The following is a 15919-nucleotide window of genomic DNA, read 5'->3' as shown; positions in this document are numbered from 1 at the left end:
GAGAACTGAAACTTGCAGCTTAAATTTCACCGTCATTAGCAAAACTGTTACACCTAAAACACGGCTGTAAAACACCCAGAAATGATTTCAAACTTTCATAACCTGCCAGATTTTGTAAAATGGACATGGTATTAGGGGTGTGGCCATAAAATGGGTAGCAGATGTTTTTATCCTTCTTTCCATTTATCAAATGTTGGGAGGTATGTAAGTCTAAAGCAATTGGACCTTATGATTAATCTAAATACATTTGACCTCTCATCCAAGTGACTTTTTTTAGTTCATAAATATACCTTACTACACACAGGCATAATGCATTGTGACATACAAATGGTGTACGTTCTAAAGAAAATGTAGAGTAGTTCTATAGGTAGTGAATGCACATACAATTATTTTAATCTAGACACAACTAGTTTCAGCATTAACCTTTTTCTGCCAATAGACCTTTAGTATATCTAACTGGTATAATAGTGTGAAAAAGTTTGCTGGGAAGGAAATGGAATGCATAACTTGTATTATTGTAGCTCTGCTGCAGAATAACCAAACTTACCATAGATCAGTCATGGGAAGTCAAACATTCTTTTTGTATTTATAATTTTGATGATTATTGTCTTTCTTATATTTTGAAGTAGGGGCTATTATGTTTGTGTTTTTTCCTGACCATGCAGGCAGTTAGAAGGTAGCTTGTTTGGATAAGTGGGGAACAATCTAGGGGAATTTGACTACAATTACAAACCAAGGAACTACAATTTTATGTAATCTAGTTGATCCACCTCCCACAGGGATGCCACCCTCATTCGAGAGTTACATGTTTTCCAGTTTATGCTGTTTAGAGATGGGATTAAAGTTAATACCCTGTAGTTAGGGTCTGCTTTCTGGTCTGGTGGGGGTGTGAAGCAGGTAGTTGGGACTGGGTTGGGTTGTGGATCAGAGGGTTTGGGATGTGCATGGATTTCAACTTTATGAAGGGCTCTAGCAGGAGGGCCATACACCTTGCAGATGCCTTTCTTTTTCTAGTTATTCAGACAAATGTTTGGAAGTGCAGGAAGTGAAGAGAAACCGTGGCATCGCTTTACTTCATCGGCCAATGTACCGATCCCCAAGCCAAGCTATAGTACATTGTTACCAGCTTAACAGAACTTCATACACACGGACAATCTATTTGATCTGTTAATTTTTGGCCAGATTTCTTCTCTTCTGCATTGAATTTCACTGATATATATTTTTCTTATGCTCCTTCTGTTTTTCCATCTTATGCTCAGTAACCACATCTCATTTGTGAAATTATATCTATCTATCTCTGTCTGTCGGTCTGTCTCTTTTAAAACTGTCTCTTTGCCTTTCAGATTTCTTTGCAAATAGTAAATTCATTAGATTTATTTTTTCTCCTTTCACTGTATCCTGCTGCATAAAATGAGTCATTTTCAAATAGAACTCAAATCATGTTTACAGGTAATATCTATTCCCCACATAGATATTTCTGCTTTCTATTTCTGTTTGAAGCAGTATGCTTTACCATTATGTCTTTCATTCCCTTAGCCATTACTTTTGATTACTGGTGATAAAGTCCCATGCTTATTACTGATCATATTATTTCCCCTTTGCACTTCACCAAACTGCTTGCAAACTGATTTATACAGAACTGGTCCAGTAAAGTAACATTCTGTTTTGAATGCAACTATTAATTACACCTTGTTTCACATTTGTCTGAAACCAGGAAACATTTTAGGGCAAAGTAAAGCTGAGTGGAAGAAAGTCCTTGTTAGAAGTACAAAGTACTATGAAATTATAAAATAATAATAATAAAAACATTTTGTATTTATGCTAAGACACGTCCTCCAGCCGCCAACCCTGAACCTAAAGGCTGTTTGAGGCATTCTAAAGTTTTTATTCAGCAACTGGAGAGCTTTCTTCATTCTCTTAATTTATTTGGCCTATTTGTTACCCCAGACATATTGAATATCTTAGACTCCTGCTTTAGTGGTTTTGCCACTGTCAAATGGAATTGTAATGATGTACAACATCATTGGTGTAACTGTGAGGGGATTGCACCCCAGCTAGCAACCTTTCAGAATTCACCAGATTGGTAGAATTGAAGGGATTTTCCTTACACACATGCACTTCTGGTGAGAAATGTATGTCTGGAGGGGAGTGGGGAAAGCTTTGTTATATTACTGTACAGCATTTTTGGAAAAATAGTTCTTAAGCCACAGATGTTTATTTTTAAAATTTAATTTAGCAATACAGAAACACACTGAGGACTGGATTCTAAGGATGCCAACCATGTCTTCACTCATTTGTATCTGTTAAATACCTAATGGAAAAAAAGTGTGTGTATTTTTTTTTACAACAATTCAATAGACTTTTCAGGTATTTTGAATGTAACTGATAAATATTACAGATTGTTTGCATTTTCAGTAGTTTGGCTACTTCCACTTTCTGCTTCAGAAGGCTCCTGGAAATACTGTATATGGGGTCATCATCTGCTGAGTAATTTTTCCTCTATGCCTGTGCCAGATATGTTGATGTCTCCACTGGAAAAATAGCTATTCCAGGAACAGATGAAGGGCTTTTAGATGTGGAAACCATTGCTATTGCCTGCAAAGAAAGGAATAACCCATAGTGGGCTGGAAGTAAAGTTATGAGAGTAGGAACTTGAACTAAATTGTATTGGTTTTTAAAAAAATTACTTAGACCATCATCCACTCCACAGTAGTTTTAACTAGTAGTTTTCTAAAACTTTAATGGAATTCCATTGGACGTTGAATTTGGGCTTTCCACACTGTTTCCTGCCTACCCTTCTTAAACGACCCCATTATCTTTCAAATCATTTTGCATTCTACAGGGAGTTTCTGGTGTTAAAATGTACCAATTTTTTTTGTCTTAACTCTTCTTGCTTTCCCCTAGTCTGCTATTTTATTGTAACCATTACCATTTATCTTCTGCTACTGTATAGACCTTCTTTAGAACTTTTTGATTTTTTTTTTTTAAATTGTAATCTTTCCTTGCCCTTTTCTCTTCTACGCTCCCCCTTTTTACCTTTTTTTTTTTGCTTTCACTTTGTATGTTGCCCTATGGTTTCAGTTTTGTGGAGGATTTGTAATATGACACATATATTTTTAAATGCACCTGCAAGTGCGGATACTTTAAAATGGATGTAATGGAGTCTATGTTACTACTTTTTCTGGGAAAGAATACTGGCCTTCTTATAAATTTTGTCTTTCTTCCCTATTAATACATTGCCCCCAGGTATTCATTTTTACCAGCCCTAATATTTATTGATAATAATTAAAATCATAATACTTAATCTATAATAGTTTTGTATCTCAATGCTCTACTGCACTTCAACATTGATGCCAACTTTTCCATGCAGCCTTTTCTGCTGAATGATGATCAATTGAGCCTATGGACACTGAGTTACATTGCAGCTACCACCAACAGCCTCAAGTTGGGCCTTGTGAATCCAAATTCAAATTCCTCTTTGAACACATACTCCGGAAATAACACAACCCCCACTCTGAAAATGCTAGCCATGCCCTGCACCCGTTTTACACCAAACACAAATGCATACGTACCCTTTTTGATGTATCGGACAAAATATCTGGCAGATGAAACATAAAAACCATACACAATTGTTCGGGTAACTATAAGGAAAAAGCTGCAATTTGAGTAAAAAAATATTGTAATTTGTCCCTGAACTTGTACTTTGCCCACGGTATTTACTTTAATAAATACTTTTGGAAGAGAGTGATCATAACCAAATAGCTTTCTGGCCCTTAGATTTTTAGTTTCCATTAATAAGAGAAGAATTGCAGGCAGGTGAACAGATAGCTAGTCATTTCCAAAACTGGAACATCATAGCATCTAAACAAACTCATATACTATTTATATTGCAGGCTCTTTACTATTTATCTCACATTTATTCATTCAAGCTTCCATTTTTAATGCTACACTGGAGAATTACAACAAAAAAAGTTAAATAATGAAAAAATGAAAAGATCAGTTGCATATTGCCTTAGAGCACTTAGCTCATTTTAAATTTGTACTTGTTTGGTTTATTTTAATTTTATTGAACAGCATGGGCTGGAGAACACAACTGATATATCTTCTAATGGACTTGTAAGTTCTGCAGTGCGACTCATAGAAGACAAAAATCACTTTTTTTATCCTTTCTCGAGCCATTTCAGTAGAGGCATACTTGTAACATGCCTTTTGCACTGTGCTGCAAGCTCTTTTGTAAATGGTCGGTTTCTGAGTCTTAAATAATTTTAAAGAATGCACAGCGTGCTCTTCTTCCAGCAAAATTAATATTTTCCTTTCAGATAAGACTATACCATTTTGTTCCTTATGACCTTTTTTTCGAACCAGTATTAAAAAGTAATTTTGATTCCATTGTCCTTCCAAAACACTATTCTGACCTTTGATTCCATGTTGCTGTGAAATTCCTTTTAACACTATATAATATAAACTTTTAGGGGGTTATTTATCAAAGTCCAGTTTTTTTCTGGTTGGACTTTTAAAGGGGAAAACTACAATTGTTTTGTAGCAAAATGTAGAGGACACTGTGATCTTACAACAATCCACTTTTTTTTCTTGGCTTTACATTTTAGTTTGGATGCCGCTGCTACTGAATTAGGCAGAAATGGATGGCCTTTGTATTAATGCCTTAAACACATAGGGGCAAATTCACTAAGATGCGAAGTTGCGCCAGGCGCAACTTCGCCGCACTTCGCCAGGCGTAGTTTCGCCAGGGCTCCGCAAATTCACTAAAATCCGAAGTTGCGCACAGGGGTAGCGTAAGGTTGCGGAGTTGCGCTAGCGTTGATTTGCTATATAAAGCGAAGTTACGCTAGCGAAGGCTAATTTGCATACGGCGCGAAATTCAAATTTCAATGGAGGAACACGTATCTGCACTACAAATGCCTAGAAAACCTTCAAATCAGCAAATAAAATTTTTATTTTGCCCTACACATGTGCCCACTGTCTAGGTAAGTTGCCATGAGTCAGGAAATGTAGGGGGGAGGAAGGGGAGCCACAAAAAAATTTTTGATACGTGAATCGTATGATCCCAGGGGGCGGCCATTATTTTTTAAAATGGCAGTTTTCTATTTAGGATTACTCAATGGCACATACTTTTAAAAAGTATACTATTATAAAAATTATTACATGAAGCAGGGTTTTACATATCAGCTGTTTTATGCCATATATTTTTATAGAGACTTTGTTTGGGGGATATAGTTTTCCTTTAACGCAGGCAAAATTAGTTGTGAATCCCCATGAGTGCCAATACGTCTACTGAGGTCTGTTTTATCACATTCTACCTTTCCTTGCAGTTTAAAAGTATCAAAGCTAATTATTTTGTATGCAACCAGAATCAGTCTTAACCTATGCATTTCTGTAGTGTTGAAAAACTGTGGAACAAGCCCTCTAAGAATAGGTGGTCAAATGAAGGCAGGGTGAGAATATGGGACTGGACTGCTTTTGAAAACCTGGCTATACCTTAAAATATGTCTCATTTATGAATGCAGTGAAAACAGTCATTGTATAAATTGCTGTCATTCATTTAAGATACTTGCATCCAAAGACACTCCTTGCACTTCCCTATGGTTTTGCTTGGCGCCTGTGCATCTACCCTATCTACTGTTTGACTCGCACCTATTGATGTTGGAGCTGTGGTTGCAGCAATTTAAAAGGGGTTGTTCACCCTTCAAGTTAACTTTTAGTATGAGGAGAGAGTGATATTCTGAGACTATTTGCTTTTGGATTTCATTTTTTATTATTTGTTCTTTTTGAGTTTTTTAGCTTTTTATTCCGCATCTCTGCAGTTTGCAATTACCATAGCAACCATGCATCGATTTGAATAAGAAAATGGAATATTAATAGGAGAGGGCCCAAATAGAAAGAGGAGTAGTAAAAAGTAGCAACAGCAATACATTTGTAGCCTTACAGAGCATTTGTTTTTAGATGGGGTCAGTGACTACCATTTGAAATCTGGAAAGAGTCAGAAGAATAAGGCGATTCATTTAAAAGAAAGAAATAATAAAAAACAATTGAAAAGTTGCTTAAAATGGGCAATTCTATAATAAACTAAAAGTTAACGTAAAGACGAGCCAGCCTTAACAATTGTGGGGAATAACTCTGAGAATTTGGATGGATCTCCCTGGACTTAAAATGTCTTTTATAAGTTATGGTTATACAAGCTTTTAATATAGTGTTTGTCATATTCTGTCATGTGGCTAGTGTCTTTGTGCATGTTTTCTTCTTTTTTTTGCATTTAGATTATCATCTTCCATAGTACAAAAATAAACAGATCATTCAGCATTGCATAACTGTTAATTGAATAAGAATAGCTGATATAGTACCAGATATTCCTCTAAATCCTTGTAAGTATCCTTACATACTGTTTTGTAAGTCTCTGTAGTAACATACTGTATGAGCTTCATTTTACTAGTACCCTATTTGTAAAGGGCATATTGGTAAGAATGGTAGGGTTTATAACATTTTTCTGTAGAGGCAAAAAAATGCATTATGGATTTTTTATATACCTTTAATGGCCCTGAAAATGCATTAAAAGCTCATTTTGAAAAAAAGCATTTTTCTACAGAAAACAGTGTATATGATAATCCTTATTTTTCTGGTAAATTTTGGAGTTGGCCGAACCCCCAAATCCTTTGCGAAAGATTCGGCTGAATACCGCACAAACATTAATGCATATTTTACAACTATTACTTCTTTGTATATTTATATTTTATAATATAACCTCAGCACCCAAGGCATATATTTTCTCCTTTGCAACATTAAGCTGCTGAGTAGATTTTCCATACTATGAAATCGTACAATCATCGATCCGAAAAAAACCCACAAAATACCTCAAACCTCGAGGTAATTTTAAAAAAAAAATAGTTTTTTTGAAAATTCAATTATTGGTTAAAAAATGGTCCAATAGTATCCCATTGTCCTGTATCCCATTGACCTGTAATAGTATCTGTAAACCACTAACATTCTTATTGGTTAAAAAATGGTCCAATAGTATCCTATTGACCTGTAGCAGCTCGACAACTTTTACTTGGCGAAGTTTGGCGAAGATTACTAAATCTCACATTTTTAGAAATTTTTAGAAATACAGGAAAACCACAATTTTTTCGTGATTCGTGGGAAAAAATTTAATTTGATTGTTTTTAAATGGGCCCCTTAGGGTTTCACATCATTTTTAAAATGAAAGACTTATGAAAAGGATACCATTCAGTTTGCTAGAAATGCTTCTCTGCATTTTAAAATTGTCCATAATTATCCTATTTAAAGGTGGTGTCTGCAAAGAAAAATTATTATTTACATTTCATTGTAAATAATGCATTAGGGCTTTCAGGAAGCTAGTAAAAATCAGTGGTGAGCCATGGAAGAGTCCCTGTGGAGGCAGTTTTATAGAATATGCTAATGAAAAATACATATAGAAGAATTGCATTTTAAACTGCGCCACTGTGTATATATTTTCTAAATTAAATTTTAACACTCTTACCTACTTATTTTTTAGGCTGGTTCATAGCAAGTTTCAGGGTGCATCACTTCCAGTTAATTGGGTTAATGCAGTTCTGCTTTGGAATCGCTAATATTGCAGTTTGGGAATAAAGATCTTTTCAAAACATAAATTTAGACTGGAAAGAAGTTCGAAAATATATAGAATGTAAATTGAAAATATTTTTCAGTTTATTTCAATTTCAAATATTGTGGTAAAATAGACCTAACAAAAAGTAATGGAATGCCAAGGTGATTTCTAATATACTCCGATTGTTTATGAGTATATGGATTGTATTTTTATAATGCAGAAGTTTCATTGAGGCATGTGACCAACATGGCATCACTTTTCATTATTAGTGATGGGCGAATTTGTTTCGCTTCACCACGAAATTCTCGAATTTCAAGCGAAATTCACGAAACAGATGAAAAATTAACGAAACGCACATTTTGACGCTGGCGACATTTGACGCACATTAAAGTCAATGGGTGTCCATTTAACTGTTTATCTGTCTGTCATATATGACTTTCTTTCCTTCAAGTTTCTTTCAAGGGAAACATATTGTATTGCATGCCAATGGTAGAACAAAGGAGAGTGTCAACAAAGATGAGCATAATGCAAAGATCCTGATTTGCAGCCTTTATTGTTTGCTTATTTTCTGGTTGATCTTTCATGAACTCACAGTTCTTCTGCACAGTGATTAAGGGCAGACTTGTGAACTTAACACTTTGAGGTCATTAAATACAAAATACATGTCTGCTGAAAGAAGTGAGGCTGCCAGATCATATACTTGCTATTTGATATCTTTGGTGTGTAGATTAGCAATAGATTCCTGGCATTCTTAGCTCTGATAATTTGAAGTAGTGATGTTCACTGCTCGGTAGGTTTAACACATTTCGTATTAGGAAAACCCCCCAAACTAGTCTGCTAAGAGTACAAATAAAGGTTGTGGTTATGTAGTTTTTAAAAATGACTGGCACTGAGCCGGTTAACTGCAGCCTACTTCATATCCCTGAATAGACTAAAACATTTACATAAACCCCGCAATATGCAGAAAATCCTTTCTATTTTAGTGCAGAATTATACAGTAACTTGCATATCTTGTCATGGTCTTAATGGCCTAATTGTGCTCATTAGCATAGCAATTTACTATGCATTTTTAACAGAGTGTTAATCAATTGTAATCCATTTTTGATAAAACTGCCTTACAAAGCTGTACAATGGCAGTCTGGAAATGTGCAGTTCTGCTATAAAAATCCAGCATGCCCCTGGGCTTGTTTAATGAGTTTTTGGGAAGGTGATTATCTGCTAATGCCATGTTATTCATAAAACGGGTTTTTAAAGAGGGTTTCTCATTGCTTGTGTTCCATGTGAGCGAAATAAACCAGTTCCAGGCACTTGGTTTAAAAAGCACCTATGTTATTGTCTGACATGTTTGTCTTATTTATGTTAACATACTGTTGTAAAGTTTTCAATAAAAAAAACATAAAACCCTATTTACCGTATATACTCGCGTATAAGCCGAGTTTTTCAGCACCCAAAATGTGCTGAAAAACTCAACCTCGGCTTATACACGGGTCATACCGTAGATATGCCCAGCAGTGCGACCCCCTGTGACCCGGCCCCAGCAGGACTGTCTGTGACGCCGCCCGGAGCAGGTCCAGGAGCTCCGGGCGGCGCGTCCTTCCCTGCCGGCGTTCGCTCCCAAAATGGCGGCGCCCATGGCCGCCACGTGGGTAGCGGCGCCCGGGTCACAGGGGGTCGCACTGCTGGGCATATCTACGGTATCTACGCCGGCAGAGAAGGACGCGCCGCCCGGAGCTCCTGGACCTGCTCCGGGCGGCGTCACAGACAGTCCTGCTGGGGCCGGGTCACAGGGGGTCGCACTGCTGGGCATATCTACGGTATCTACGCCGGCAGAGAAGGACGCGCCGCCCGGAGCTCCTGGACCTGCTCCGGGCGGCGTCACAGACAGTCCTGCTGGGGCCGGGTCACAGGGGGTCGCACTGCTGGGCATATCTACGGTATCTACGCCGGCAGGGAAGGACGCGCCGCCCGGAGAGTGGACACAGTGAACCGTCCTGCAGCTCTTTCACAGGGCCCCTGGCGGCCATTGTTAAAAGGTCCTAAAGCTTGATTCCAAGTTTGCCAGCAGCAGAGTGCTATCTGTGGAGCTGTACATGTACATATAAATTGCCTTGTCACTCCCCTTTCATTCTGTCATCATTACGCCAGGTACATAGGGCGGAGAACAATGCTGCCTGGCAAGTTCTTGCTGTTGTCAGATAGAAACATGCCAAGCTTGTGACTTATGGTGGGAGTCACAGGGATCTCCAACATTCAAATGTACTGGGTGCCAGTATGTGAGGTTCAATGGCTATTTATAACCTGGCCCACACTGATCCTTCTCAGGGTAAGCATATTTTTGCAGTGTCATGTTCCTGCTGATGGAATTATGGGGAGGCTCTTTTAAATAGTTTTAGATAGATTTCTATGCCATAAAACATGATTACACATTTACACATTCACATTTTGAAATCTGACATGGGGCCCCTAGGCTTATACACGAGTCAATACATTTTTCCAGTTTTCTTAGGTAAATTAGGTACCTCGGCTTATACACGGGTCGGCTTATACACGAGTATATACGGTAAACTGATTTATACATCTATTAATGTTCTATTGGTGAAGATGTTCTGCAGCAGCTAAAATACTTCAGCAGTACAACTGAAAGCTCTGCAGAAAGGTTGCACACTGTTCTCAAAAAGTCTGTAGAGATATTAAAAGTGTACCTTTTTATTTGTTTGATAAACACATAGATGAAACATTTTTGCTAATTTATTACTGTTTAAAATGTTATATATACAAGCATGGGACCTGTTATCCAGAATGTCAGGAACTGGTGTTTTCTCTGGATAAGAATTTTTTTTTTCAGAATTTGGATCACCATTCTTTATTAACGACAGCCTTCAAAAATTACCATTTTCTTTTACAAAGACTCAATAAACAAAATAAAAATGTAACAGCCTTGAGTCTGTATTATAAAAAAACATCACTTCAGTAAGAGACTGCTGATATTTTATTTTGCTGCCATAGCACATTTTTGGGGCTTTTATTTCCTGTAATCCTATATAAAGGGAAACAATTCTGCCTACTTTGCACTGAATTCTGAAATCATTGTATTTGTATCCTGGGATAGGATATAAATAATAAAGGAAAGGTGCTTGGTAAATAAAAGTTTGTTGAATCAAGGCATTGTATTACAGTGGGAACCACGGTAAAGAAAATGGTAAATTGTACCATAATCACTGTGTTTTTCCTTTCCTGGATAATTCCATGTTTTACTTACCAGGATAGCTCTACCCCAGTGCTCACATCAGAAGGACCCTCCCCAAAGCTTTAAAAGCCCAACACCACCCTCCAATCCGGTGTCTAGTAATAAGCTTCTAGAAACTACCGAAAAATGTATGGAAACGATTATATGGAGTTGTCCAAGAAGAAAAATCACAGTAAATATGGTACAAATTTCCCTGGCCAACTCCATGTCATACTTACCGAAACCTAGCAACCGAATATATCCCCAATGGGAGGGTAATTGTTCCATATAAGGAAACCTGGATCACAAATGTAATCTATTCCAGATAAAACTCAGAAGAATGAAACCTCCACATTTGAACAGAGTAAAACCTTGTAGAGAACCTGTGAACTCTTTCTGCAGAGGAAACACAGAGAAAGAAAAAGAAATAGGACTCTTTAGAGGCAAAACCCACACTACTTTACACTGAGTGTAAAGCCAGCATGACACTTCCACCTGAAAGGAGAGAACTAACACCACTGAAAGAAAAGAGCATTGTAAGCCAGAATATCACTTCTCCAGAGTCTTACTCCCACTACTTAAAAGCACAGCTGTGCCAACCATCTACCATCCACAAGAGCACTCTTGGAAATAGCTCAAAAGCAAGGCACCTGCAAAAGACGACTTTGTAGGGGAAAGAAACATCCCATCACTAGAATTCTAAATGTCCCAGATATGTATAACACTACAGATACAAAGCATAACCTAGTGTAGCTCCCAGTCTTTTCAATACTAAAATCTACAGAGCACATAAGGAACTTGTATTTGTCCTGGCCCATAACCAATGCACCTTATCAATGAAAAGTTCATAGAGTGACTCACATAGATGGACTGCCGCCACTGCAGGCATAATTTACCTGCGCTGAGAGGTATCTAGGAGCATACAGCAGCCTAGGCAAATCTTCCTGTGCAAAGTTCTCTTGAGCCTTCAAGGATGTGACCTGGACAGAATTAAAGTTATCATACCCCATAGATTGGGCCTAAAACCAAAACCTGTTTGGCATGCTCCCACGTGAGTCTATCAAATAGGAAGGAAATTGACTGATGCCAAGAAGTATAACTAACTAATGTAATACTGCTAGAGATTATTTTTTTTAGGACTATGAATTACTCCAGCCTGGAACATAGATATTTCACCAAGACTATTCTTAAGTATTCAACATAAGAATTAATCTAGGTATGGGGATATATAGTAACACCCTACTACCTATACTAGAATGTCCAAACCCATAGTTAGTCATGCCATAACCAGGGCCTAACTAAAGGCAAACACTGCAGTCTTTGTCTAAAAAGTATAATCTCAATAAGACAACTTTTGTTAACATATAGGTGACATATAGGATACCAACCCCAACTAGTAAAGGTGGCCATACATGGGCAGATAAAGCTGCCGATATCGGTCGGTTGGACCGATTTGACAGCTTATCTGCCCGTGTATGGGGGCTTCCGACGGGTCTTCCCGATCGATATCTAGCCACGATATCGATCGGGAAGGTTTGATTTTTAAACCAACCGACCGGTCGGAGCCCCTTGGCGCATCGTAATTCGATCGTTCGGCCATACGGCCGAACGTTCAAATTACCCCCGATATAGCCATGCAGTTAGTGGCATATCGGGGAAAGATCCGCTCGTTTGGCGATGTCGCCAAACGAGCGGATCTTTGAGTCTATGGCCACCTTTAGGCAAATTACAAAGTAACATAGACCCTAAAATCCAGCATGCAATGATTGCACGCCTACTGTCAACAATAAGGATTACCATGGCAGAAATAATAACTTGTTATAATGAAACTGTGACTAATAACCTGGATAAAAACAGGGTTTTTGGGGGGGTTTTTTGTTTGTTTTGTTTTTTTTTTTCAGGTCAGGTCTGAAACTTCAGTTACAGCACACGGATGGGGACATAGCACTTGCCACCGGACAGGTTACAAACAGGCTGAGAGTGCACATGGATCAAGGACAAACCAATGATATTAGTCACAGTACCACTGTGCCTTCCTGATCCAAATGAAGAAACACTGATGACTCCATACAAGAGCAGGATTGCCACCCTATTTTACCGGCCTAGTTGGTAAAACACATGCCAATGCCGTGGCCAGTATAACAAATTTACCAGCAATGTAGTTGCCGTTAAATTTGTAATACCCTTAACAAAAGTCCTTGGCCTGTCCCCCAACTCAAAACGTTACTTTTCTCAGCTTCTCAACCTGCCTTCTGGCCATTGTGAGATTCGTCTCCATCCCCTTTTACGGCACAGCCCACCCCTTTTACAACATGGCCTGCCCCTTTTGTTCCCACCACCGGCTGGTAGAAATTTTATCAAAAGGTGGCAACCCTATACATAAGTCAATGTGCTTGGGGGGGGGGAGATCTCAAGGATCAAAACCCCAGTCCCCAGGATGCTTTGCAGCAAACCCTAATGCTTTTCCAAGGCTAAAAAGAAAAACTTGCTTCCAACAGCAGCAAAAATAAACTGAAGCAGGAGGACAAAAAGACAATGGATTGGGGGGTGGGGTTGGGCTTTTAAAGCTTTGGGGAGGATCCTTCTGATGGGAGCACTGGGACGGGCTATTCCTTTAAGTATGACATAGAGTTGGCCAGGGAAAACATCTGCGCTCATGTATAGCAATGTTGGTGTATACTCCTTTGTAGAAATGTAAATGCAGTATCTATATGATTTATGAGGTAAGTATCCCTTATCCGAAAACAGCAGGATCTGTTTATGTCTCTGACATGGAAGCCCAGAAAATACAACAATTGAATTATTTATGCATTTGTTCTGCTGCTTTCAAGCTTGGAATTTATACTGTTATTTGGTTGCTAGGGGCTAATCCCCCCCCCCCCCCCCTGCTAGCAGTTTTAAATCAAAATGGAAGATGACTACTAGAAAGCCTGAAAAGGAAAATATCCAATGAAACAGGAATAATATTTAAATTATAAAGCTACAAAGTCTTTCAGTTGTTTTTGTTTGCTTGGGTCAATAACAACCAGACAGCATATTCAGCTGCAACTTGGAAAGAAATAGAAAACTATTGAAAAAATGCACAATAAATGAGGAAGCCCAACGGAAAAGTAGCTAATGTCCGGGGCTTTGGCATAAATTTTGACTCAGACTCCTCAGTTAATGATTTCCAACTGTTTTTAAAGGAACAGTAACACCAAGAACAGAGGTTCTTCAGTGAATAAAAAGACACTACGTCAGTTATCTTAAAATTAATAATGTTCAATATATATATATTTTTTTTTTGACTATATATTTTTTGACTCTGTAACCTTATAGATTGTAAGAACGTTAGTGCAATGACTGATAAAAAGGAGAAAGAAGAAATGCTGTATTTTATATGTACACCTATACATATATACTCACATATATTGTGTGCTTGATAATTATGTTTTTAGCCTTTCTTTCCAACAGACTACCAGTAAAGTTATCAAATTTGGTAACTCCAAATTAATTAATTAATTACCACCTGTGGGTATGCATGCATTTTTGTTTCGGCCGAATAGTAATTTCCCCCCCCCCCCATACTAACAGAAAAGTTCTACTGAACTGAATGTTTCCACAGGAAAACAAACAAAAAGCCCAGTTTTTTTAAGGGCAAGGCACTGTGTTGCTGTTCAGTTTGAAAAATTAAGATGAAATAACCAGTTTTCATCATTCTGTTCATTTATTAATGACCTAAATGTCAGTAGTTACTTGAGGCATCTGGGTTTGCAGCCCCTTATCAATTAAAGGGTGTAAGGGGTGTCACTGTTACATATGTAAGAGTCATCAGAGGTGGTGGTTTCAGACGAAATATCGATATATCATAATAAAGCATAAGCTGCACTAGAAAGTGCCTTTAGCACAGTTCTTATGTGATTTCTGTAAATGCACAATTTTCTCTCCATCCAAGTAATCAATACACCTATAAGACATCATCAAGTTGTTTTACAGTATATTCAGGATAGACAGTAATACCATATACATGTCCAAATAGAAGAATGGGAAATTGCTTATAGTAGTATTGCCAGATTGTCCATTTATTGGAGGATACAAAAATGGAATTAAAATTGCAACAATTTTTATTAAGCATACTGCATATTTCTCACTTCATACAGATGGAGAATGTGTAATTTTGCAAACTACACATGGACACAAGTTGCACTACACAATACACACCATTTGGATTGTTGCTCCACTAACTGCAGATGATCACGTTCTTTTGGTTTGAGATTACTGTGGGCCGCTTGCTGGGCAGATTCAGGATTCTCAGGGAGGATTTTTTTGCCCATGTGCACTGCCCATATGTGATCTCCATATAGGGAGTCTTGAAATAATTTAGTGCAAGTTATAGAAATAAGGAAAAACAGCAAAGTGGACGAAGAGATCCCCCAAATTATTAGCATAAAATATTTTACGTTTAAAAATACTAGATTAAATATGTTTCTGTGAACATATTCAGTCTGTATGATTGTAACTCACACAGGTATTATTTATATAAGTGCACAGGCTCTCCCAGCTGTCAGGGATATCCTGCATTCAATGACTGAAAAGATACTGTGCACTGTAATATGTTTTTTGAGGATTTACATTTCATAAATATGCAGATAAATATGCAGATAATTTGGTGCCATTTCTCCAAAAAGTGGGTAATGTACAGTGTAGCCACCTGCTAGGCAAAGCAGTTACAGAGACTGTATGCCACTGTAGCAACTTAAAATATTGTCCAGCAAATTTAATTATCTAATTTGGTTGCTGTCCAAAAAAGCTCTGGTGCTATTAGGACTCTGTAAGCAGTGTGACAAAGGCCCAGAGGCTAAAGAACAAAACCTTGTGTATATGTTGTTCCAATTGAAATTGGAATATATATGTTGGTGGAATTGAAAATTTGAATACAATTTTTAAAAAAAAAATTAATGGTTGTGAATTGTGAATTATTGTGAATTATCCAAACTCGATTTGAGTTTTAATTCAAATTCAGATTTCGAGATTTATCATACTCTGGCCCTATAAGAACTCAAATTGGACTATTCCCCACCTAAAACCTGCCAAGTTCATGTATAAGTCAATGG

At 37.7% G+C, this 15919-nt stretch overlaps 1 protein-coding gene and 1 long non-coding RNA gene across 2 annotated transcripts in view; one reads left to right on the top strand and one right to left on the bottom strand.

Moving 5' to 3' along the window:
• klf7.S (Kruppel-like factor 7 (ubiquitous) S homeolog) overlaps positions 1-15919 on the top strand; it is an 86119-nt gene that overhangs the window by 10347 nt on the left and 59853 nt on the right.
• Positions 2211-15919, bottom strand: part of LOC108703066 — a 38632-nt gene continuing 24923 nt past the window's right edge. The window contains exon 5 of the long non-coding RNA XR_005964563.1: positions 2211-2595. This is a non-coding gene — a long non-coding RNA (uncharacterized LOC108703066). The remainder of the gene's footprint in view (positions 2596-15919) is intronic.

The sequence above is a fragment of the Xenopus laevis genome, chromosome 9_10S (assembly GCF_017654675.1).
Source record: "Xenopus laevis strain J_2021 chromosome 9_10S, Xenopus_laevis_v10.1, whole genome shotgun sequence".
NCBI classification, from domain to species: domain Eukaryota; kingdom Metazoa; phylum Chordata; class Amphibia; order Anura; family Pipidae; genus Xenopus; species Xenopus laevis.
This window is presented reverse-complemented; position numbering and strand designations above follow the sequence as displayed.